At 35.4% G+C, this 25479-nt stretch overlaps 1 protein-coding gene across 1 annotated transcript in view; it reads left to right on the top strand.

Moving 5' to 3' along the window:
- Window positions 1–269: 269 nt before the first annotated feature.
- The window catches only part of LOC124640938 (LIM domain only protein 7), a 193060-nt gene continuing 167850 nt past the window's right edge, over window positions 270–25479 (top strand). Inside the window, exon 1 of the mRNA XM_047178902.1 lies at window positions 270–518. The gene's annotated coding sequence lies outside the window, so the exon portion shown is untranslated. The remainder of the gene's footprint in view (window positions 519–25479) is intronic.

Below are 25479 nucleotides of genomic sequence, written 5' to 3'. Positions count from 1 at the left end.
ATACTTATTAAAATAGGCTGGAAATCCGGAATAAGAACCTTCGCCATCCCTGAAATAGGTAGGTATCTGTTTTGTTTCAACACACAAGTAAACAGCGCATTTTAGTTTTCATGTGAATGGAAGGTATTGAATATTCTCAAAACGCTTTTTCCTGATAAACAAGACTTTTAAACAAAAATATTTTGAAAATAACACAAACCATCTGAGCGTTCGGGCGCTCAGGAGAGTGGGAGATCGCGCGCACAGATGACGTTTGCCTGTGGGCCCGTCAGTTCGCCGCGCCGCGCCGCGTCGTCATCACGCACGTTGGGCGACTGTCGCTCCTCGCCGACCCAAACCGTCAACCGCATATAGAACTAAGCTGTGAATAAACACAAATAACACGTTAAAAAAACAAATGAAAACTTTTAGTGCACCAAAACAGTGAACTGGACAATCTGTGTGTCATCAACCAGTGTCTACAAACGTTTGAAAAAACGTAATATTTCTAAGCAACGCCGCGTGCTGTCCGGAGACTCGTGAGTATTTTAGTTATTTTAACTGTACTTTCCATGCTTTGCTGAGGCACGCTTAGATACAGCCATTCGCGGAAAAAAATATCTCGTGTTGTATCACCGGCTGCTATTGTATAATCTGTATCTAGAACTCGAAGTAGGTCGTATGCCGATCTATTACCTGGCTGAATTTAGACGACGGCTGGTCTAAACATTGGTTCTTAAAAAAAACATTGCGTTCCAAACCGGTTGGCTGTGGAATTTGCATTTTGTGGTCAAAGGCGTGAGTTTTTTCGCTAATTATAGAGTTTTGGGAGGTTTTTGTCCCCTGTTTCTGACTGTTTTGTGAGACTTTGCTGGTAAGCGTCAACGATCTTTGCTACTGTGAGGTAGGCAGGTAAAAAAGTTGCCGGCTACCCTATTACTAGCGAGTTAAAAAAGTAATTTTTTTTATGTTTAATGATAGTGCCTCTGCCGTCAGATATTATTATTTGACGGTAGAATACGCTACATTATCTGTGGTAACAATAGTGTTGTCACGCATACTGGGGTCTGCATCCCTATAATATGCATCCTGAATCGAACAATACTCGACATTCCGAAATCCTCTATTGTGATACACAGACTACGTATAGATACGTCTGTATGTTTGTGTGCGGAATATAATCTCAATTCGCAGTTGAATAACTCTCAGATATGCCGATGTATAGAGGTTCGAGGTGGGGATAATCTCATCTGTTATGTTGCTGGGATTACTTAGATAGACTATGTTACTGTGTCAAACAGCAAAAACGGACAAAAAAAAAACAGTAAAAATGCCTTTACGTCAATAGGTTTTGAAATTACCAAGATGACCTACAATCGTAAAGCAAAGGTTTACCAAAGCAATCTCTTACTTGTTTCAAAAAACTTAAAATTATACCCTGCCTATTCGTGTCTGCATTAATAGGCAATGTAGGCCTACATTGGTTAGTCGATAGCCATTCTAAATTCCAAAACAGAGGCTTAAAGACATCACAATCATGAATGGAAAACTATCACAAAACCAATCCAATAAGCATAATCGCCCATTAAAACATTGTCAACATACCTACCTACTAAAAACTTCTAAAACAAAAACCAGATCATTAGCCAGACTGTTTTATAGCGGTAGCCAGGTTTTTAGGTAAAACTACTAACATGGAATCTGAGATGAGGTTGTTGAACCCTAATCTTACGACTACCACTGACTACCCATTCATTTATAGCTGCTTAAAAACCGCATTAATATTGTAACTTAATAGTGTGTCAATGGCTATTCTTTTCGATATAATAATGGCTTAGTCACATTTCAGCATTACTAGTCTAAACACAGTTATCTCATCTATATTATATCTGATAATCAATAAATATCTTAATACCTTGCTCAGGATTTATATTAAACCATCATTCTAATATTATTTAAAGTAAGGACTGGTGATGATGAATCACTGTAACTGACATGCCTACATACGGCAAGTGCTGGGATACTGACTTTGGGTTGGGGAAATCATCAAATAAGCCCTTCGGCTGTGGGTGCAGCGGGAGCTTCAACTTTTACGGATTAAAACCCATCATTGTTCCTTCTGAAAACCTTTCCGTACCAGGGCCGATGTTACCTTCTTGAAACTATCTCAGATCGCAGTATTCGTAACATTAATTGAGCAACGCAATCAAGGGACTTATCAGTTTGCTCAGCGCTGTTCTTATTAGGAACTACTGCCCCTCTTCCATGTCTTACTCACATAATAGGAACTTCCCACAAACAAGCCTTAATAAATCCTAGTTCCGTTCATCCTTTTCCCCTTCCCTATTAAAACAGCAACAAGACCATAAAAGGAAATCTCAAAAACTATAGTCGTCCAATAAATTAGCAACTGTCAATTAAAGAATGAATTTATTTTTTAAATGCCAGTTTATACCTCGTAATTCCGTTAGAAGAATAGAAAGAAACAACACAGTTTTGTAGCAAATAGAATGTTTTTGCCGACGACATTTACGAAATTCTTGCAATGTGCAAAAAACTATTCTAAAATCGCCTTGACATGGCGCTAACTATCCCGCCTAAATTGGTGGTAGCCATTTTGCAATCGTTTGCAACTTTAATTTGTGCTACCGTTATTTGAATGGACTGTAAATAATTTTATTTCGTCTTTGTGAAATAATCTGTGATGTAAGTGTCATCTGCTATGATTTATCTCTGATCATTAACCATTATAGTAAGTACCTGATTGAGAAGATTCAATTCTTCTCCTATTGCTGTGTATACTCACATTCTTCCATAGTTTATTTTGATCTAAAGTTTGTCTGAAAGAAATTATGTTTTAACGATAAGCCTACTGTTCCTCATTGTGCACAATAAAGAATATTATATTCTTTGCATAGTTTTTTATCTATCTGTAAAGAAAAAATAATATTAAAAATATTATGAATATGTCAAGATTTGCATTCTCAAGAGTTCTACTTACTTAATGCATGCCGTCAATCAGCTATTTGTTTACAAATCTCCGTCTCACTGATGATGATGTTGACGATAACCACGAATACAATCGTCAATGATTTCCTTTCTTTGTTGAAAACAGAGCAACACGCATTCCGAGTAAACGCCTTTCCAAAGGTAAATACATGTGTTGGATGCATCTCCTAAAATAGCCAGGAGTAAACACCAGTGTCAGAGTAGCAGTGAGTACGGAAATAAACGGTGCCACATGGTCGGGGGAACTGGCAGTTTTCATATAGAATAGTCATTATGTTGGTTAGTAGCCATTAGTAAGCCTTATGTGGCATTCGATTCTTCTTTGCTAACACTTTTCGCATTTTTGTATCATCCTTTGACATTTAAATTACCATCTTTATCGCCTTAATATCTTCACGAACAACAAACTAATGTTCAGCTGTCAGAAATACATCGATTTCATGTGATTTAATAACTGCAGCTATATTCAAGGCTTCCTTTCTCTTAAACTTATTTATATTAATATTGTAATATCAAGGACAAGAATGCAGTGCCAGGATTGTGTTTTATTTATTAGTGAAACAAAACTGGTTAAGTATTGCATATGTGACGTGATGTATGGTCGAAGTCTTCCTTATTACAAAATTAAGTTTTAATTTTATTGGACCTGCCACGAGTCTAAATGGCAACGTGTTTGTATGCCTTCTGGCAATCACGAGTCTAGTTCCTTGTATCATGTAAAGGTGAATCTTAAGAAGCCGATCGTACATAAATTCCTTAACATTTCAATAAACGTTGATTTTTCATGTACCAGAGTCACTTTAAATTATACCAAATTGTGAATCCATTTTGAGAATTACCACTCCTCCATTCGGTATGCTTAGTCAGTTTCTAAGATTCCAAGTTGCATAAATGCATTGCGTGTTACGAAATGAGCATAATAATATGCTAAACACGTGGCAAGTTGGCACTATACAGTAATTAAACTTTAATCGAGGGTAAATCGTGACAAACCTAATTGTATGTAACTAAACGAGTCCTTGAGCCAATTGTTTTCGCGTCACTTACTTCAAGCTTAATTATTGAAAACTTTAGGTTCTGTTAGATGAAAAAATGTAATCAATAATGAGCTTCAGACACTGCCCATTATAGATAAAAATGTCTATAAAGCAAAAACGTTTAATGACGTCAACCAAATCAGTGGAGCAGAAATAGGTAATTTGCTATTGCAACGTTAAGTATGACCAAAGCCTAAGATGAGAATATTAAAATACCTGCAGATTTTATAATACAAATTGTTGGTAAAGGTAGCAATATACACCACATTTAAGATGAAACTAAATACAAAGATGTGATGCCTTTAAAAACACACTTACAACGTCAAAGCAATTTATTAGTAGGTACAAGAAACTTGAAAGTGATCAGTGACACTATCATAAAACAATGTCTAGGCAAACGATTTAAATGATTTATTCAAGGTGAATAAGGTAATTTGTATTGTGGCTACTGATATAATTATTAGTGTAAGAGTCAAAGCAGCCGGGAGCAATATGGCTGTTAATATTGATAGCGTAGTTAAATAAGAAACTGATAATACCACGTGCTAGCAAAGTAATGATAAATCCTATAAAGAAATAGGGATTAAAGGAGCCTTGACTGCAGAACAGTTGAGTGCAGGGGTTGATCAAACAAATATTAATACTAACGATTGATCTTTTAATGGATTCCATTATAGCTCTAATGTTAAAGGAACTCCTGCAAGGTTTTTGAAGTTCTAATCAAGAACAAAGTAAGGTTAACAAGAAAAAATTGTTTAATTATTTGTTTAAACTGATTGAATTAAACCAAAGAATGTGATTCTTTCGACTTCGAGGTTTGTGCTAAATATTTTATACGCCCGTTTCGCCAGGTTAAGGTCGATATTTTACTTTTTAAACAACTTGGATGTTGTTTTATTGGAAAAGATATTAAATTGACAATCACTTATTTTATGGCTCGTCCTCCAATCACAGTTTATGATCTCGTTATTTTCGTCTTCTTATCTTTTCTGACCATTAATTTTAGCGTTACAATGCTTTTAGTGCTAGCAATTTTTGTGTCGTTCTCATTTTATATCATGATATGATCATCCGTAAATTCACGAGTAGCAATTTAATTTAAACAATTTTCTAAACCATTTCTTACGCTAAATGTCGTCCAACTTTTTCTCACATTCAGACTTAAATTTGAAAAATAATTCACGTAGCAACATTACATATTCAACGTCGTACATTGTAATATTACCATGTAACCCAATCTCTCAATCTTGTTCAACCTTAGTTTTTGTGCCATATTTTATCCTACTGTTTTGCTTACGACCTTGCTCGTTCTTGACTTTCATTGTAACAGCACTCATCAAACTCGTGTTTGCCTTTGAGATAATCTGAGTAATGTCGTAGATACATAATACCTGTTTTTGACTGTTTTTCTACAAAATTCTGCTTTGCTCTGTTCATATTTTTCTTTATTTAATAAAAGGTTACTTTAATATTATCGTCCGACATGAAATTCATTGCCGAGTCATTCAAGCCCATTACCAAGATTTGCTTGCTTTATTCTAACTTACGAGTATTATGTTTTTATCTCAATAAATCAGCAATTTCTATTAATGCTATGTCCTGCTTGTTTAGCTCTTATATTGCCTCTTAAAGGAAGTAGCGCTTATTCTTATCTTTAGGTCATACGGTATTCTAGATTAATGCGGTAATACAAACCTACTTTTTGTTAATCATAAAATCTGCTACAACTGGACTTGCTTCCTTCATAAGTTTTCTACGCTATGTTTAGCTTGGCATTTCCTTTCATTTTAAATTGATATCGGATATTATTATGATTCCATAATGTTTATGGAATTTGCTACAACACCGTTCAGTGCTGGTGTTGAAAGTGGGCATGAGACAATAATAGCATGAACCTAGCTACAAGTATTTTAATCGATTCTATTATCTAGGTTACATTTCCATTCATTAGGTGTATTGGCTGAGTGATATTTATCGTTTAACATTTTTGTATCAAGACATGAAACAATGCGTGTACCAAAATGAATCGCTCATACTTTTTATGTATCACCATCCATATGAAACGTTTCCTATGAAATTACAATGCTTTCACCAACAAATGCCACGACAACGATTAAATGCAAATGTAAGTCGATGTTTCTTTCCGTAACGACTAGTTGCCCACACCCAGTGTTTAAGGCAAAAATATTGCCCATGCAGGGTGGGGCAATTTTTCCAATGTCAATGGCAAATAAACTTGTCGTTTGTCTTTGTTTTCACTTAATTGTTAGTTGCGTTGATTGCTTAATTGTTTCGCTGTTGGAATTTTGTAGCTGGGTCGTCTGTATTGTGACTGTCGAATACGGTTTCATATTATTTTTATTGGAGACTTGTACCTATAAAGAACATCGAGTAGCATTTGTTATTACGCTAATCCATCTCTAATCGTCAGCGTTAATAATGCTACAAAAAAGTTGCTCTTATTATCCCAATTTTCTAAATTGGCAACAGTGCAAGATCTACAGGCGACTTTAATTCGTCTCGATGCCCACTGAATTTCAATTATCCGCAGATTACAAGCTCACGTGTAGCTGTTACTAAACCTGTCCAAGCATTTGGGTCAATCTTTTCAAATGGACTTACTTTTTCTTTGATGCAATTCCAAGAGAAAGGGGTTGACGGCTCTGATAAGTGCAGAGCACTGGAATGCACGCAAAAATAGACCGTAACACCAAGTGACATTGTTTATAGTAGTATGAACGCATGCAGTATCCATACACGACCATAAGCTATTTAATATACACTAAATTAATCTTTAATCTCCAGTCCTACATATCGTCAACTATTTTTGCATACAATATCTTTCGGCTTTCACTGGCACATAAATCATAAGCTATATTATTTTTAACACTTTCTTTATAAACGGATGCCAGTTCTAGATTAATTATCTTATGGAGCCAGAATGCCTACGGTAGCACGATAAATCACTTATGGATCTGTGCCGATTTCATGCTCCATGGCTTGCAAACGAAAGTATTGCCTATTGTCTTGATCTTGAAGTTTATTCTTTTCTAACGCATCTCCTGCGTTCTGAGAAATTTGAATTAGCAGCCATCGTGCCGTTGCGTCGTGAATTTTCAAAACAACAAAATATCTATCACTATCTATATCTTCGGCCGCTATCGCTGGTGTTTGAACATTTCTAAGTAATTGCTATTCTGTCATCAGTGAGTGCTTTTTATTGACGTCCGTAAAAGGACGGTGTAAGAATATTAATTGTTCATATTGGAAACAATACAAACTACGTGTTTGGATACCGCTTGTATTGAAATTAACATTTACGTTTGTGGAATTTTATGCGCTTTTAATGATAACATGACTTTTTGGAAATTATTGTATTCAAATTCGCTCATGTTGCCATTCAGTATTTCTTTAACAACCATTAGTTCTTCCAACCCATACAAATAGATTAAAAACTGCTGATACATTTAATGTAGTTACCAAAACCCGAGTACAATCATCAGATACATGCTCAATGAGCCCGATACCATTTCGAGCACAACTGTTCTATATGATCAGAAATAAATTTGGTGCGTACCTCCTTTCGTTGACCTCTTTCCAGCTTAACCCGTGTCAAGACAACGCCTACGGATCCCAATCGGTGTAAAATATCGACTTGGACCAATTTCGCGGCATATTGTCTTATACGGTACTCTTAGTCATGATTACAGTGTGATGCATCGAAGGCGAGGCTTTGGAAGTATCTGGACAAGGACTAATGTAAGGTTTGGACTTACTCGTTTATCTTTATCGGGTGTAATTTTTCTTTAACTTCAAAATTGGTAGCGTCATAATCATGTGATTTTGGAGAATCTAGTCGTGCATGCTTGCTTTTATGATTTCCAATTGCTTTTTCTTGAATTACCTTTTTAATGTGTAGCAAATTGTCTTGTTCTCCAACATGGTGTAACAAGACGATTTCCTGGTACAATTACCAATCCGAATATTATGACCATACGAGTACAGATCAGCCAGTGAGAAAGGCAATATTTTACCCATAACTTCAGTTTCTGTGTTAACGATGTTTCCATTAAAAAATAAGGTTTTATTTTAACAAGATTGTATTTATGCTGTCTTGTTTTATAAATAACGGTGTGTCTTCAATTCTTCATTTTATTTCAAGGAAATAACTGCTCAGATTGATATACACATACCCGCAAATTATTTCGTTATGTTTTTGGATAACCAGTTGTTTGGTTACTGATTTCTTTGAATGTTCACTGTCAGAGCCGTTCACAACAGATGTAATAGAATTCCTATCTTCTTAGAACTTTACGTCATAAAACCTTTGCAAGTTAAGCAATTTATCTACAGCCAAACTTGGAGTTATATCGAAACAATCATTATTTGCTGTACCACCATTATCTATCGTATCTTCTTTATTTACAATTGCACTCTCAGTTCCATTAATTCCCGAGCCAGTATCTTCACAGTACATTAGTGTTACTTTATAACCTCAACTGAACAATGACGTAAGTACAGAAGCATTGTTCGTATGTATGTTTGTTACGTTGTGGGAACTTGTCGGTTTCGCCATAGCGAGCCATAATTGTAGGGCATTATGTTAGTTTTGTAAGTCTCGGACTGTGTGGATTGAGCAAATATGTACAGTTTGATTTTTATGGAGCTAATCTAGCACTTGGAACTTGGCTCATGTTAATGACACACACGTTATGTTTTATTTGATAATAATGTTAGTTCACTACAGCTTTACACCACCTTAAAACAAAATATTGCCAAGTCACTAGAATATAATTGTGTAGACCAATTTTATGATATTCCTGTGGCTAAATTCTCCCATAAGTTGAGAATTTCCATTAACTAGTGTTAGGTTCAGTTAAGATGGGGGTCCTTTATAACTATTTTACCGTGTACAGTAAATACAGGTACTAAAATGAAGCAATAGTTACTGCTTAAAACACCATAAAAGTTAACTTTAACTAAATTATTGGAACATTTGATGTCAGAAATTAATATAATTCTTTATTAGTTCAACGTTTACGATCGCTTCATGTCCGGATTAATTTTTAAGGCGATACCATAAAAGTTATGTTCCTTATACTTTATAGCTACCTGTATTTTATCACTTGAGACATTTTTTATTAATTCCTTCATAATTTTGTAATGATAAAATATGCAATTCTTGCGTCGCTTAGTTTTGGATCCTAAAAATAAAACCGGTGGTCTAGAAAATCATATTTTTCTGACGAAATTGGTTTAACAAATTATACCTATGTATAACATAGGTATAATTTGTTTTAGAGTATATTTTTTTCTAGATTATTGCAAAACCCCAGGGGGCTTCCTTTTTGAGTTCTCCATCCCATGTTTTGGGGAAGTTAATAGATATTTTTGAACTATTCCTATATTTCAAACAACAGTAAGTAACTCTCTGTTAGTCAATGATGGTGGTCCTACCAGGATAATGACCCCACAAAATCCAAAGATTCAGTGTCAAAGGACCAATAAATATTAATTTTATGTTTCACTTTAGTACATATTTGCGGTTAATTTGTCACAAACTGAGAGTTATCATACATTTGATAATAAATGGCATCCAAGGGTTTAATGTGGACCAATAAAATCTTTGGTGAAACCGTTGCTTTATTTTAGAGTCTATAAAATAATTTACGTCTGGTCATTATTAGGAAATTATATGAAATATTCTAGGCTTGCTTTTAAGTACCTCTTCAAACGGTGATCAGATCAGTATTTAATTTAACTAAACTCGGATTTAGTTTAACTTTGACAAACAAATCAGTTTTAAAACAAAATCCATCAGTATTAACATCTACATCATCGACTGCTAACAATAATATAATAGCTTGAAAGAATAGAGACAATAGATCATAAATCTTTTCACGACCATTAATTACCTTAAATAATACTAAAATCACATGGTGACATCTATTTTATCGACCGACCATCAAGCAATAACGCGCGGTTGCTATGCGTACGCGCATACGTGAAGCCGGAAGGGGTGGGCGCTTTGTTTGTCCGTCTGTTTGTTTGTTCCTCGCAAACCTTGTAACGTGGGTTAAGCTCTAATTTGTTTGTGTCAGTGATCAGTTCTTTTGAGACAATTTTGAATTGTAGCTCGATATTTATCGTTGCTTAACCCCTTTAAATAATGCCTAGCCATAGACAGATTTGGTTAAAACTTTGAAATAAGAACTCCCTATTAGATTAAATAGCCATTCAAACAAGATGACGTTGTCCAGTAAATGGGCTAACTGTTGAACGGATATTTCTATCAGTTGGCTAAGGATACATACAGAGCTTCGTTAACGTCATTAGTTAACCTTAGAATCCAACGTTAACTACAAGCATGAAGTTATTCTAATGACATACAACAATACCCATATCAATAACTGAACTAGATGGAGTAAAAACCTTTGTATCAATAAATGGAAACTATATTTACGTTCAATAAGTGCGACTTGTTTTGTGCAAACATGATACCTCCGTCCCGGACGTAATGAATATTTGTACAGGGGATCTGGATACCTTGTGAGTATGTTAAATTGGAAGTCAAGGGCTTTGTGAGTCAGCCAGGATGTGAATATCACTGTTTTATTGATTAAGAGGAAATTATGGCCTCTTTGGAAGGTGTCACAAGTAATGATGATATTCGTGTGAAACATGTTTTACCAGAAGGAGACATAAAGAAAGAAAAAATAAACACATGTTGACTCACCACAAGACAAACACAAATGGGAAATAATAAGCCATAAAACAATAGATGATCGTACCAAATAGGTCCAGTTCAGCATTATGATAGACAGTTAGTGTCTGACGCCGGATCAACTGGATCTAAGTTCATGCTGGTCATGTTTTGTATTTCGATAAGAAGCTCAAAGCTGCTAAAACAAAGACATCCCCTTTTATTTTCCTAATAGGACCTGTTTGCTAAGTTCTATTTTTACCAAAACAATTTTGCGTTTAAACACTTAAACCGGATACAAGCCTAATTTACTACTGAACAAGAATCCATCATTCACCAAAATATTTCGACCATTCACCGCCATGTTTACACCCAAACCAGGTGTTGCCAGATTTAGATCGTGCGCGCGCGCATAAACAGAGCTACACTGAACATCCTGCGTGCAAGTTTAGATTTTATTATTTATAGTTAATAGTTAGTTAGTTAGTTTATAGTTTGTGTTTACTTTGGATCGTGTGACGGCCTTTTTATTTTCGGTGTTGAGTTTTAAAATGGTTGATTACGAGGTGTCTTCTTCTTGTCTTTTGTAAAGTTGATTTAATAGAACTCATTGTTCTTAGGCTGTATTTGAGGCTTCTGTTACATCATTTATTATCATTTTTCCTAGTTGTATTATTTGTTCTTCACAGCGAGTCTTCTTTCATACCTTCCTAACTGACATTACAGCCATATCGTCCTTCACACAATCTGTTCACGTTTCTTTGTTCCATCGTAACATTGTCATACATAGAACATTCAATCAAATTCAAGACTTGGTCCATAGATACGTAGAGGTACCTTTATTTATTCACCTTTCAAATATTTATGATGATTATGTTCTTGAGACCTTTCGAATTGGTTCATCAAAGATTGTGGATCGTAAACAAATATCCTTCATACCCCAATCAGTGCTGAACTAGAATGTTAATGTAGTACATGCAGATATAATTTTATGCCTGCAATCAGTTGTTACGAGTATTACACTTGTAAACGACAACCGCATTGCAATAATGAGAACCGTTTTCAAGTGATACCGTTTTTGAGGTACTAAGACCAATAAATTGCTGTATAATGTTTTGATGGCTTCAATCAAGGAATGGTGTACTGTGCAACCTCATTTTGGTCGATGCGAAACTCTGATTACTTTATAGCGAATATTGAGAGAAGTGTTTTTTGAAGCGTGGATACTTAAAATATGTTGTGGCATTAAGAAACTTTTAGCTTAATCATCTGATGCAAGTATATCAACTATCTAAAAAGCTGCTGTGAACTAAATACTGGTTTGCGTATGTCACATTGTGTTCTAATAAGCAGCCAGGCTTTCTCCTAGATACTAGGTATTAGGTATCTTTGGGCGTAGAAAGTGCATATGTAGCCCTGTCATTTGCGAAGTAATGGTGCTCGTATATATGTCTCCAGATCAACCTTCGATAATTATAACTGTGGTATCAGACACTCCCTACTGTGCCATGTTTAGTAGGCCCTTATTTGTGAATAGGTAGACTGTGAAATATTTATTTGTTTGTGCCATAATAACCAAGTAATCTTGTGGTGCTGTAGGTTTCACAGGCGTGGCAAATTTTGGGATAGACGAATAAACTATAGAGAAGGACTGGGTAAAATAAAAGATTGAAGATGTTCCCCAAAATTCTTCTAATTGCCATTTTGAGATTCTTCAAGCAAATGGAAAATATCAACACTTAAATAACTCGATAAGCATAATTACAGCTTACATTAAGAGTTCCTCACTATAATTTGTAGGGCGTTGTCCGAGGGTACTCAAGTAACATTTAGACCTGCAATTTCACGAGTACCTACATTTATATTAACAGTCTGAAGTATTTATCACATACCATACCCATTTAAATGGTATTGGAGTGAGAGGTGACCAGACCACAAGGCCGCCTTGCTACCTCAAGTGTAAAGCTATGAATACATGATTATTAAACTTGTTTCAATTCAAAGGTTCCGGTTTATTTTCGTCATAGCGGATTATCGTTTAATTTAATTCTGTTGGAAGTTCAAGATCATTAGGTTCAGGTGTTTTTGAGATTGGTGGTGATAGATAGGTTGTAGATAGTTTTGGTGTTTGATCGATAGATGGCGTTGTAAAGAACTTTACTGTTTGTTTTTCGATGCTATGAGGGATATTGAATTGGTTGAGTATTCCTTTAAGGTCGTAAGGTAACCTATTGTGAGAACTTACTTTATACATATTTATCCATCTTTTTCTTATCACAAAGGCAATAATTACTCTCATAAACATACCCTATACCAACAAACTAATTATCTTATTCTCGCTATTAAAGTCGCAGACACAATCTTCACTGCAAAATTGACACCTCAATAAATTGCCATAAAGATTTTATCAGGCGTGTAACATTACTTTAGGAGTTAACTTAACGCCTAGATCTGAGCCAGTGGAACTAGTCCTAAGTATATTTAAGTTATTAGGTAAGTTGGTTGCGTCATCGCTAAGTTATCCAACCTGTCGCGCCCCGTACCACAATAGTAATGTGAGCAATTATTTGTAATTGCCTTAATGTGTTATTTGATAGCTTGAAGCAATTGCTTGGTGTGTGAACATTTGTCTTGATATTATTTTGGTATAAGTACCTACGTGACGTGTGTGAACCGTAGAACCTAAAAATTAAAGCAAATTGTGGGCATGGTGCTTAAATCATTGATGTAATATTCAAAAGACCTGAATGACAAAATGGTCCTTCTGAAAAGGGCCAGATTCATCCTGTAGCTAACGAAAATGTTGAAGGTTTGTTTTCCGGTGATAATACTTCAAAATATTGTAGGTAAGCGTAATACATAGTCGAGTTTCAATTGATTTAGGTTTTTTTTGTTCCATTAGAAAGTGTAAATAGATATTTGACACTCTTACTTTCTATGTTCTAAATATTTTCATATTTCCCTTTTTAATGGTTCATCAACAAGTTTTTATCAAAATTCAATTATAGATGCAGAAAAACCTTTTTAAAAGTAAAGTGTAAGGTCGTAAGCAGAAAGGAATTTCATTGAATTTGAATTAATTCTTGATATCAATACCTTCAATTATTTACTACAATGGCAGTTATTTCATTTATTGACAGGCATTCAACATTTTATCGGTAACAGTAAATATTTTTTATGAGCTTTTATTGTAAAATTCCAATTCCGTATTTATGTAAAAAGTGGACACTTATTGTAACCATTGATTTGGTCCTTCTAACACATAGGAATGTATATTATTCACTAAGTATCTACCAGATATAGCACTATATAATGATTGATGCAGTCTATCCAAGAGTCTCGGAGCCAGCTTTCTAAGAAATTTAATTGCAATCATCTCACCTCGATAAAACCATGGAAACAAACAAATATTTTCCATTACAAATTACACCATATCCTATTTATAGTGTTCCCACAGGTTAAAAAGTAATCACGCACGAGAAATGGTCGACTCGCGTGGTATCCATGACCAGAACTTCTAGACCTTCTCCTTCCCCCTTTGATTGAACATCAGGACTTCTCTAAGGGGTATATTGTGAGGTGCCAGGGGTCTTCTTAAGCTGGTTAAGTAAAAACGCTGGTCATTAGACCGATGAGCCGTGCCTTCCTGATTTTACTCGTATTGTCTAAGAGTTCTCACATTAACGATACGAGATTAACCCCCTGATAACTTGTTGCATGTTAACTTGCGTAAGAATGTCGTGTTTCATTTATTTGTGTATGCGTGAAAGCAGCATCTGCTTTATATTCCGAAGTAATCTATCGATCATAATTCAATTCACTACCGTCATATTCATCTCGTTTAAATGGTACATATACTATCCTCATTAGTTGTAATCTGTGCATCACCAGACTTTCCAAGAATCCATCTCTAGGCATATTTGAACCCAGAATACTCTCTTATCTCAACCCTATCGCAGACATCTTTACACCTTCACCCCCATTATCATTACACAGAAACTAACACCGCAATTGTTTTTTTCCCTTGTTTAGAGTACTCCAACTCATCTCATTGTTCACAAAGCCCACAAAAGGTCCTTTGTCCGTCCTTGGCGTCGACGAAAAATTGTAAAACAAAGGGCCTAGTCACACAAAACAGCTGTTAGGCACGTATCACCTCTCATTGAGATAACACGTTCAATTTTCAACCCTTTCTGTACAGCAATACGACTCACTTTACATGGAACTCAGCTGATGAATCAAGCCAATGAATTTTGAACTGTATTGTTAGCAGTCAAGGTTGATATTACTCTGAAACCAGCGTCCGAGGCACCCTTCCGGAAAGGATAGGTGTCTGGTTTTTGCATTAAAGTGACAATTGTGGAGCAGACAGACGGGTTTGTCACTCGGATGATGGTTATTACAAGTACTTTTGACGGCGAAAATAGCACGACAGACAGGCCTAATTGTGAGGGTAAATGTTTACAATATCAAGTCATGAGACTTGAATGGTGATATGAAGGTAAGACTGGATGTGCAAGCGTACCTTTTACACTACCCAACAAGAGGTCACTAGAAGTTACTTTTCTCCGTGACAAAGTCGAGCGATAAATCACAGCTCACATTTGCGTCTATTATATTATCTTGCGGATCAAAACATTCAACCCAGTCCTAACGGCCTCACAATCAAGACAAGAAAGCTTAGACTTTCCAGAACATTTACCAACGACAATCAGTGTTAAATCACTCAGAATTGTCAACTATGTATATGAATACAAGTGCTAAACATTCTGTGATAAAATTACCCCGTTATTATTTTCACCTTGTCATGCAGAACCATGAGAGTCGAGAAAGATTCCGCAAACTTAGAAGGACCAAATGCATCTCTAAATTGGTCCTTATGCTCTCTGACGTAGGTCCTTCGTTACGGTAATTTTAAGTTTGTGTACGCAAGGACATTTTCAAAGCATGCAACGTGAGGAATGCATAATGATGGATCTGCGTGCTGCATCGGTAATGTGGTGCTGAATGCGTCTTATTATATACCTTTTGTGTTTGCCACAGATGACGTTATGAATATTGAACGGCCTGTCTGTGGGTTTTATTTTGTGTTGCGATCTTGCGAAATGGTCGCCTGTCAGCGTGGGACATGGGAATTCAATTGGTTAGGTTTAACACTTAATTTTCTATTTGACTGTTCGCTATTGTCTTCTACTTTTAGTTGTAGTTGTCGCATATGCAATTTTCTTACATATCCTGCTTCTATAATAGTTTTCTGTAAGGTTCCATTCTGTTTAGCTGATATTTTTAGTACAGTAGTTGGGTTTGGAATCCCAAGTATTATCTCTTGAAATGAATAATTTCCACTCATATTTTTAATATCTCAACGATGGCATGTAGAGAATAGCACTCATTTACTACCTACTTAGATTTTTATTGAACAAGACATCGATATTGAAAAGTATTTCAACATAAAAGCCAGGTGCAGGTTCCTTATTATATTCAAAGTATGTACAAGTACATCCCTTTAGAATGAACAACCGGACGGATCCACTTGTCTAGATAATAGCAAGGCTGTGTTGTCCTACTTGTGAAACTACATATTACAAAATTAAATTCCAACATTTTAATCTTTATTTTTATCACGTTGGACCTTTATCGCTTGTATGTAACCGTTTTTTTTATGTTATTTCTGGATAAGGAGCTAAAACTCTTCTAAGGATTGTTTGCATTATGCAAGGTAGTTGCATCTAGTCTTATGAGACGAGTAACCCCATCTGATATTTTATATCTTCGGTTATCGCTTGATCTCAGTAGTTCAACTGCTGTATCGTAAAGTTTTATTCGTCAAATCTAAGTTTATTATTCAGAAGCCATATTGTTTTCACTTAGCTCCTTTGCACAGTAATCTGATACAGATCAAGTATGTAGATGATCATTTTTATTATCTACTGCCGCTGTTTTACATTCGATAGCGTTAATTTATGTTGTGGTATATTTTCCTACATCGTCGTCGTTAATTAGTCTACTCAAGCGTACATGTGCTGCTTATATTAGTGTAACATTAGCATTGAATACTTCATTGACTTTATATTTAGACGTGAATTTTATTTCTCTTTCACCATTTTCTAGCGTATTTGTAACACCTGTTTTTGTTTCGTTTAATTGAGTTTCGATTGCTTTGATATAATCTTTCAGATATGTATGAAGGGGTTTTTGTAAATAAGAAGTGAAAGTTTTCGTAAGATTAATTATGCTGGAGACATTATCTTTGCGTTTATAATCTGTCTTCGCATGTACGTTTTCTAAAGGGAGTACATTCATATTCATTCCTTTAGTCTGCGATAGTTGTTCAGTGACATGCATTCGCTGGGTTTTATGCCACTCCATTACTGCAATGATTATTAACACTTTATTTACTTTTTAATTTTATTCTATTCATGACCCTTCATTACTTCTACTGAACTTACGAACAATTGTCACACGCCTCTTCTAAGGATATGAAACACAACATTACCTTAATTGGCAATGGATTAGAAAGATATTTTAAAAGGCTGAGTTCATCTTTTATTCATCATTTATTTTGGCACATCTCGTAACAAAAAACACAGTTTTTTCACAAATATAGATAAAAGAAAACATAAAGATGCAAATAATCCCACGCAATCTTACATTTGCCAATAAATACATTTAACAAAAAAACCTCGATGAAGTCACACGTTTTATTTGGAACACACGTAAACGCTTTCATTCATCAATCTGGCGAATGTGTTGCAAAACCCGAGCAAGGTCGTCTGTTAAAAACGGTGTTTTCACACAAAATATATCGAACGATTACTTAATAGTTCCCACAACCTTCAACTGTCGTTTTTCGGTCGCACGCACGGCTATTGGCAGATTTTCAAATAAAACCCGTTCCACAATGTACCTCCAACTAACTGCGTTAATTCCTTCAATGTACTGAGAATTCGAATGCCCTGGAATGTTCCAATGCCGGGTTTTCAGCAAGATGTTTCTAAGCTTGCGAAGAAATGGCGCAATGGTTGGGAGATAGTGTTCGAACTGTTTTCGGTATTTGTGGGACGCTGATTCACAGAGATACCTATTGAATGCCAATTGGTTGAAATATGCGAATAGTTCCCTGAAGTCCTATTGCAAGAATACTCTAAGGTCGTTTGTAAGAGATTGCTGTCACCTCAAGGCTTTGCGTTAAGTGTTTATGGAAAGGAGCCATGTCTTCGGCGAAAAGAGCATGTGACAGGATTATTATGTCACTCTGATGTATATCGCGGACACTTAACACACCTAGATTTTCACCATAGGATTGGAATGCATATGGGAAATTGTGACTCAACTGGAGACTATCCAGATGACTCAATAGCAATTCTGACGCCATACTCGCACGTACGTGGTCCTTTTACACAAATTCGTGCAAAGTACAAAAGGACCACAATTTAAATACGCAAACAAGGCGACGCATTCCTGCGTATAGTCGACCCTTTGAGGTAAATGCTAATAGGTGTTTGAGCCAAAAAGATTACGTAAGCCACGAAGCTTCATTCTTAGAAGTGACATTAATATTTCCACAGCACATTACACCTCATTTTGCAGCTGAACGAATTCCTTTATTGAATTAAATGGTTTCGTAAGTGTCCGGCACAGTTGCAAACAATGGGCATTGCCGATTGGGCACGACATGTCAATTGTAACCGAATCGCCGGTCAATAGGTACGATGACCTGTTAATCTCTTAAATGTTTTTCCGGACCAGTTTTTTTTGCAATACTTTTGTAGGGTCCGCTGCCTTTAAGAATTGAGAACATTTGAATTGATTGAATAGGTAAGTAGGGTTCCCAATGGAAATGGTATAGAAAGTTTAACAAATTACATACATAATTCAACCTTTTATATCATGAAGCATGTATGGAAATAAATGCATGTTTGCAACTAGTTTTTGCAATTAATTATGTCTTAAAAATTAACATAGGACATTAAGAATTGCACACAGGAAGCTATAAAGATATCAACAAATTTTATGACACGTAAATTATCATATATGTTTCCGTAGAGATATGGGAATGGGGAAAAAAGTTTTTTAATGTATAGAAAGTTGTAAAATATCCATTATAGCAATAATTAACGATAAAGCTTATTTATGCATTTTTACAACTTAAGAAAGTATCCTTTTAAATATCTTAAAGTAAAGAATCATCGGCAAGTTTCTAACCCCTTCTACGTATAACTAGACACTATGTCGCTAAGTTGCAACAAACTCACAGTTACACAAGTTTTTCAAAGAACTAAATAGTCCAGTTAAGTCGAGTTAACCGTACTGAACATACTATGACCAGTAATACCGGCTTACAATTCGATACGTTTACACAATTCCACTCCATACTCAAGCAATGTCTGGATTGTAGGTAATGTGTGGCTTTTCATTGAAATAAAACTTGTTTTTGAGAAACTGGATAGTATAAAATGTACTAGAAAATCCTTAGCATGGAACTGGCTTTGCGGATACAAGGACCAATTTTAAATTTGGTCTTTGTACACCTACAGTATAAAATTAAACATGACACTGTTTTCAATTAAGAAAACATGAATCCATCTACCGAAAGTAAACACATAAATTGAACCAGTAATCTTCATTAACAACCAAGTAATTGATACAAAATTTATTACCAATACAATCACCATTCTGAACATTGTTTTACTCGACCAAAGATCCGTCCATTACAAGCGAAGCTACTAAGACTCAGTATAAAATGTGTGAGCAGGTAATCAGGTTCAATGCCGACTCAAGGCCGCTGTTTTGGCATGCGCATGCGACGTTAATGCGGGACATTGACATGTTAACATGTTTTTATTTTTGTTTCTCCGGAATGGGAAGCTGAAGGAATTTATCGGAAGTTTTTGCGGAGAAATAATTTTCATTGACAAGTTTTTTCCTTTAAAGCTAGAGCTAGTCAAGGTTTTTTTTTATATACGAATGTTTCTTTTAGTTTGAATTTCGAATTCATATATTTACCACGGAGGAGAAAAAAGACTCTATAGGTTCGATCACATTCCGAACATTTTATGGAAAGAAATACCCAAAACATAAAAATCTTCGCTTAATTAATACCCCAGCCATAATTCACGAACTTAATATGGCATTTTATTATTCATTGCCCACGCAGCATTAAAAATAACCCATGCATGGGCGTGATTTGACAGTTGCTAACAAACGAATTCAAAATGGCGGCCGTCCGTCACGCTCCGTCCAGCACATTGAGATGGTTATCAATGGAGGACACAAAGGGACAGGCTCTGACCGAGTCACATTCAGGTTCTAGTTTGTAAAACTAATTATAAATGGAGTACATATTGGATGGATTAAGTCATAAAGAATTAGTGCGGATTGTTGCAGCGACCTTGCTATGTAGAATGAGTAAGCGATTCAAAGGACCAATAAGTATGATTTGCATAGTAAATGATGGATACTGGTGTTCAGTTGCATCTGGTTAGACTGGAAGCTACGACTGGACGCGAATCTAGCTGGGAGAAGGCTAGGCAGATAATAATAATGTCGGGATACCTTTTTCACACACGGTCGGTTAGCCCCATGGTAAGTTATTAATTAACTTGTGTTATGGGTGCTAACTCAACTGATAAACTACATATAGCTACATATATACATATTTATAAATACATATTGTAACACCCAGACCACGGCTAACAAGCATGCTCATCACACAAATGTTGACCAAGCCGGGAATCGAACCCCGGACCTCAGGTTCAGCAGTCCGGCGTGGTGACCATTGCACCATTGAGGTCGTCACAGATGATGTAAAACAGATTCAAATTAAATATAAAATCCATATCTAGACACACGGCAGTGTGTCCGCCAAGTTCGAGCAAAAAAGCGACACACCGGCCGTGGGTTATATTACACGAACCATTTCGGGCCAAATTCGACCCCCCTATAACTCAAAATCTATTTTATTTACACATTTCAAATTTCTAGTATCTGTTGAGACCCCCTCACTTATCTAAAATACAAAATTTCATTAATATACCTATTGTAGGTCTTGAGATATTGACGTCAGAAAATCGCTATTTTTACTATACACTCACTGACTGACTCACTGATTCACTGACTCACTCATCAAAAACCTAGACCACTTCCAATGGTCGTATTGACTTGAAATTTGGCATGGAGGTAGGTCTCTATGTCAAGGTAAAGGGAAAAACCTGAAAATGGCCAAGTGTGAGTCGGTTTCAAAATAATGAAGGTGTAAAATACCCAGTGTAAAATACCCCTAAGGAACTAAAACGAACTAAATTTATCTATATTTATATAATATACCTTCGAATGGTCGTACCGATCTGAAATTCGTTACAAAGGTTTGTATTTAGTCAAAGTAAAAATCTGAAAACGGCCAAGTGTGAGTCACTTTCGAAAATAACGAATGTGTAACTTTGATCCACGAACATAATATATGATAACATGTCATGTCAGTTAGTTGGTAAATCTAGTCCATTTAGTTAATCTAGTTCATTTCTTTGTACGAAGCATAGTGCATATTCAAAAATCTGAAAGATAGTATAAATGAGACATTTCCTTAACTAACTTAATCATAAGAAAAAAATAAAATAAACAACCTTACAAAAATAAATGAAATCCCACCCAAAACAAAAATGTGAAAGGCTGCCAAGTTCGATAATATGGAAATCCTTCGCCTATAAAAGAAGTGAGATCTGAATAAGTACCAAGTTCCATACACATACCTCAGTTAAAAATTGTTACTTTTTAATAATGTTACTTGGCAAGTTTTAATAGAAAATTAAATACTTGATTCATTGCGTTTAGTAGGTTTATAAGAAGGTGTGTGAAAACTTGCCAAGTAACATCATTAAAAAGTAACTATTTTTAACTGAGGTATGTGTATGGAACTTGGTACTTATTCAGATCTCACTTCTTTTATAGGCGAAGGATTTCCATATTATCGAACTTGGCAGCCTTTCACATTTTTGTTTTGGGTGGGATACCTATTTACTATAGTTCGGCCATTCAGAGAATGCGTTCCTGACACGTCGCGATTGAACTGACGACGTAACTTTGCAATGGCGTTGCAGTTACGATAAAAATATTTTTGCTGGTTGTTTACCGTTTTAACAATTGAGGAGCATTAAAACAACATTATTATATCAATAATCAATGAATGTAGTTACGTCGTCAGTTCAATCGCGACGTGTCAGGAACGCATTCTCTGAATGGCCGAACTATAAAGTACTTAAAGTAATACCTAAGAATTTTAATTGAAAGATTATCCTTACCGTAATCATTATTGCCTCAACGTTAACACTTAACTACTGATTTAACCAACACCTAATTAGCGTCATCCGTACAAATTGCAATAAAATCTAAAATATGCAAAATATCAACATTCATATTGAGACATATTTAAACACCACAGGACACTGTGAAGTATCCAATTTCTAGTTGCTACACAAGATCGTAAAAATTGATCTCCTAACGGTACAGATTTGGAATGGAATTCACGATAATTAACACGCATCCTAGTGTCATTAATTAATAAATTAATTGTATTGTGAACACGTCAAACAGTCCTCATTTCTCGAAATAACATTTAATGGCAAAAACTGATCATATTCTTAATTCTAGTAAAGGTACTAAAATTGACAATGTCGTCAATTGGTCTGATCCTGAAAAAAAAATCGGGCTGCTTCTAACCACTTCTTCTCCATTCTGTTCTAAATATAAAAAAAAAAACATTTGGAAGAAAATAGAACATCTCAAAAAAATTATCCTGATTGACAATGTTAATTGCCAATCACAAGATATTTAACCACAAGATTTTTAGACGATCTGTCCTTAAGAAATATGATCTGTCTTCACGATCCGGGGTGTCCAAAAGTGGTCTGATGTTTTGACTCGATAAGATCTTCAAACGATATCGGTCTTAATAGCATGTCAAAACAATTGGGTTAGCAAAATTTATAGCTAATTTAATTTAATTCGTCTTAGGTGACATCGTTAATTTATTAGTGTAAACAGATTGTGTCGAAAGTCGTTGACATGTGGAACTCTGATCTCAATGTCGCGAAATGTTGAATCGGTTAATTAATATTGTTTGTGGTCTTTAATTAAACTTAACATTGAAAATACATAAATAACTTAAGTAGAATAAAAATACATACAAGACACTTTTTTTACTAAGAAAAATTTTCTTTATTTAACCATTTTTAGTCCGTGAATTTGGGGTGTATTATTATGTAATTTAGGGTGATTAAGGCGACGAATTGGTCAACAATAATTCCATAACCGGCACGCGCATCTAAGGCGCCAAAAGGGGTCGGAGCGTCTGAGCGGGGCGAGGATAACAATACGCGCGCTAGCTTATAACTAAAAGTCGTAAGCGACAAAATGGTTCTGTAATTTTATTATTTAGAAATGATAATTTGATAAAAAATCCTTCTACAATTTTAAAAAAGTTAAGAGGCTTAAATCGGTCCCGTTTGCCCATAATATGTGAATCTCTTTTTAAAAAGAGGTATGTTTGATATATTTTTCTCTGTTATAAAAGTTACCTAATCATGGTTCTACGTCTAACAAAATAAGGTTTATATCATGAACTTTCAGGTAACCAAGTTGTATTTTGATCCGTTTTGTATTTACTGAGAAAAATTGAGATCCTTGGCGCCAAAAATTCCAATTCGTCCTCTTAACGGTCTATCCTTCCCCGTGTGAGAGGAGGCCTGTGCCCAGCAGTAGGACGATAAAAAAGGCTGTAACGAATTAAGGGTATTTATACCTATTTAAGACTAAGACAAGGACCAAATTCGAACACATAATATCCAATGAAGTGTGCCACATTTACATTAAACTTTTTGGTCCTCCAGTCCGGATCACTAAACGTTTCTCACATTGTTAATTCTATTAATTCCATATCACATTACAAACCTCGCGAACTTAGCACACATTTCTCCAGATCTTAATCTCTCGTACGTAATGTCACTTTAATTAGGTCTAAACTTTCTCTGTGGCAAACTGGTTGATCTTCATGCATTAATAATGTGGATACCAATCCGTCAATGTGTCTGTGTGTTTGATATTGGCTGTCAGCGGTTATTGAGAAGTTTGCTAACATTTGGACATGTCTGTCGCGAGATTGAGGATTGAAGGACCAATTATGATGACTGATTTTTGTGTGAGTGATTTTGGACTATAATTTGGAAGTATTATGAGAAGTTATGGAATGGAAAAGGCTGTTTTGTTTGCAATTTTACTATGTATGTAGGAATTTTATTTTATTTATTAGTAACAGATACAGATAACAGGTTAACAATATACAGAAAATATATACTGAAATAGTGACGATTGAAAATTGATATTTTTGTAACTTTAAAATGTCCAGTTCACGTTTTAAATCTATAAAAAAGCTTAACAAAACTACTAAATTAGCAAGAAGTCAAGCCGAGGTTGATCAAACATAATTTTTGGTCTTGTTACCACACTACTTATAAATGGTGTCACATCCTGTAACAAGTAAATAAATTCGTTCACACAATCGATACCCCGTTAGAACTTCAACAGAGCATTATTAATTACTAATTCGGTAGACTAAACAAAAAACATCCAACAAATTAACATAAAATAAATACAATAAAAGTTTCCTATAGTTGGAACTCGTTTCCCATTAATATCTATGGCTAGACTGGACTCAATATGTCTAGATCTTATCTGAATGGGATTAGTTTCGAACTGACGGCTAATATTAGTCAGCGGACATGAATATTAGTTAGAGGACAGAGGAATTAAGGTGAACTTACTGATTGAATGTTATCTTAGTTCGGGTTGTTTACTGTTAGTCTGATTTATTACGTACGTTTTAGTAGTACTTGCTACATTCTTTTTGCGAAGTGTAAGTTATTGAAACAAGGTGGATGGCTTTAGAACCAGAGGGCAGCCAGCAGAACACACTTCTGTTTACATACCTATCCCAAGCCTTACCTGCGGACATGGGAAAAGGAGACACTGTGAGGAGACCTACGATAGCTAAATAGATAATGTTTTGACAATTATCTTACTGAAACTTTCAATCAAACAATAAAATCGTCAAAATGAAGATTGGCGGTAAGATGGCGATCCACATTGTCTGATGTCGCTTATCCTAATTCGGTCAATGGACCAAATTGAAATACCTGAGGATGGATTTCAATAACCCATCTGAATCATCATCTGTAGATTTGCTTATAATGGATACTTGTATGCGGCTACTGTCAAAATCCATCCGCAAAATGTTGCATATCTTTACCAAACAACCCTTCTGTAAGTGTCCCTTCTTGGTCATTTAGTAATTTATTCAATCTTTCCCACATAAGTCTACACATGAGAAGTGAAACTGTGACACATATCACGATTATTCTCGCTCTGATTACACGTGCCCCAGTTAGCACAGATTAACATTATTTAACACGTTAGTTCTAATCTCGCAGTCTGTCGATGGATAGATCCTCCCACGGTCAGGTATTGAGTTTGTCAGATTTGCATGTTGTACTGTGAATGTCGTTTTGTTTTTGAATTAGGAGTGTTTAATTATGTGATGTTTTGGGTTCTTGATGTGTTATTGTGAGCTTCTCTGGTTTTAATGGTGTTAGCCAAAATTAGTGAGCTGCACGGTCTTTGTGTTAGTTTTAGCTATAAGTATGCCTAAATTCGTCTAAAATAGAAAAGTCGTCAGTTTTCCATACGTCGTTAAAAAGTTTG

The sequence above is a fragment of the Helicoverpa zea genome, chromosome 21 (genome assembly GCF_022581195.2).
Source record: "Helicoverpa zea isolate HzStark_Cry1AcR chromosome 21, ilHelZeax1.1, whole genome shotgun sequence".
NCBI lineage: Eukaryota > Metazoa > Arthropoda > Insecta > Lepidoptera > Noctuidae > Helicoverpa > Helicoverpa zea.
The sequence above is the reverse complement of the archived record's forward strand: the minus strand, read 5'-3'. Positions and strand labels throughout refer to the sequence as shown.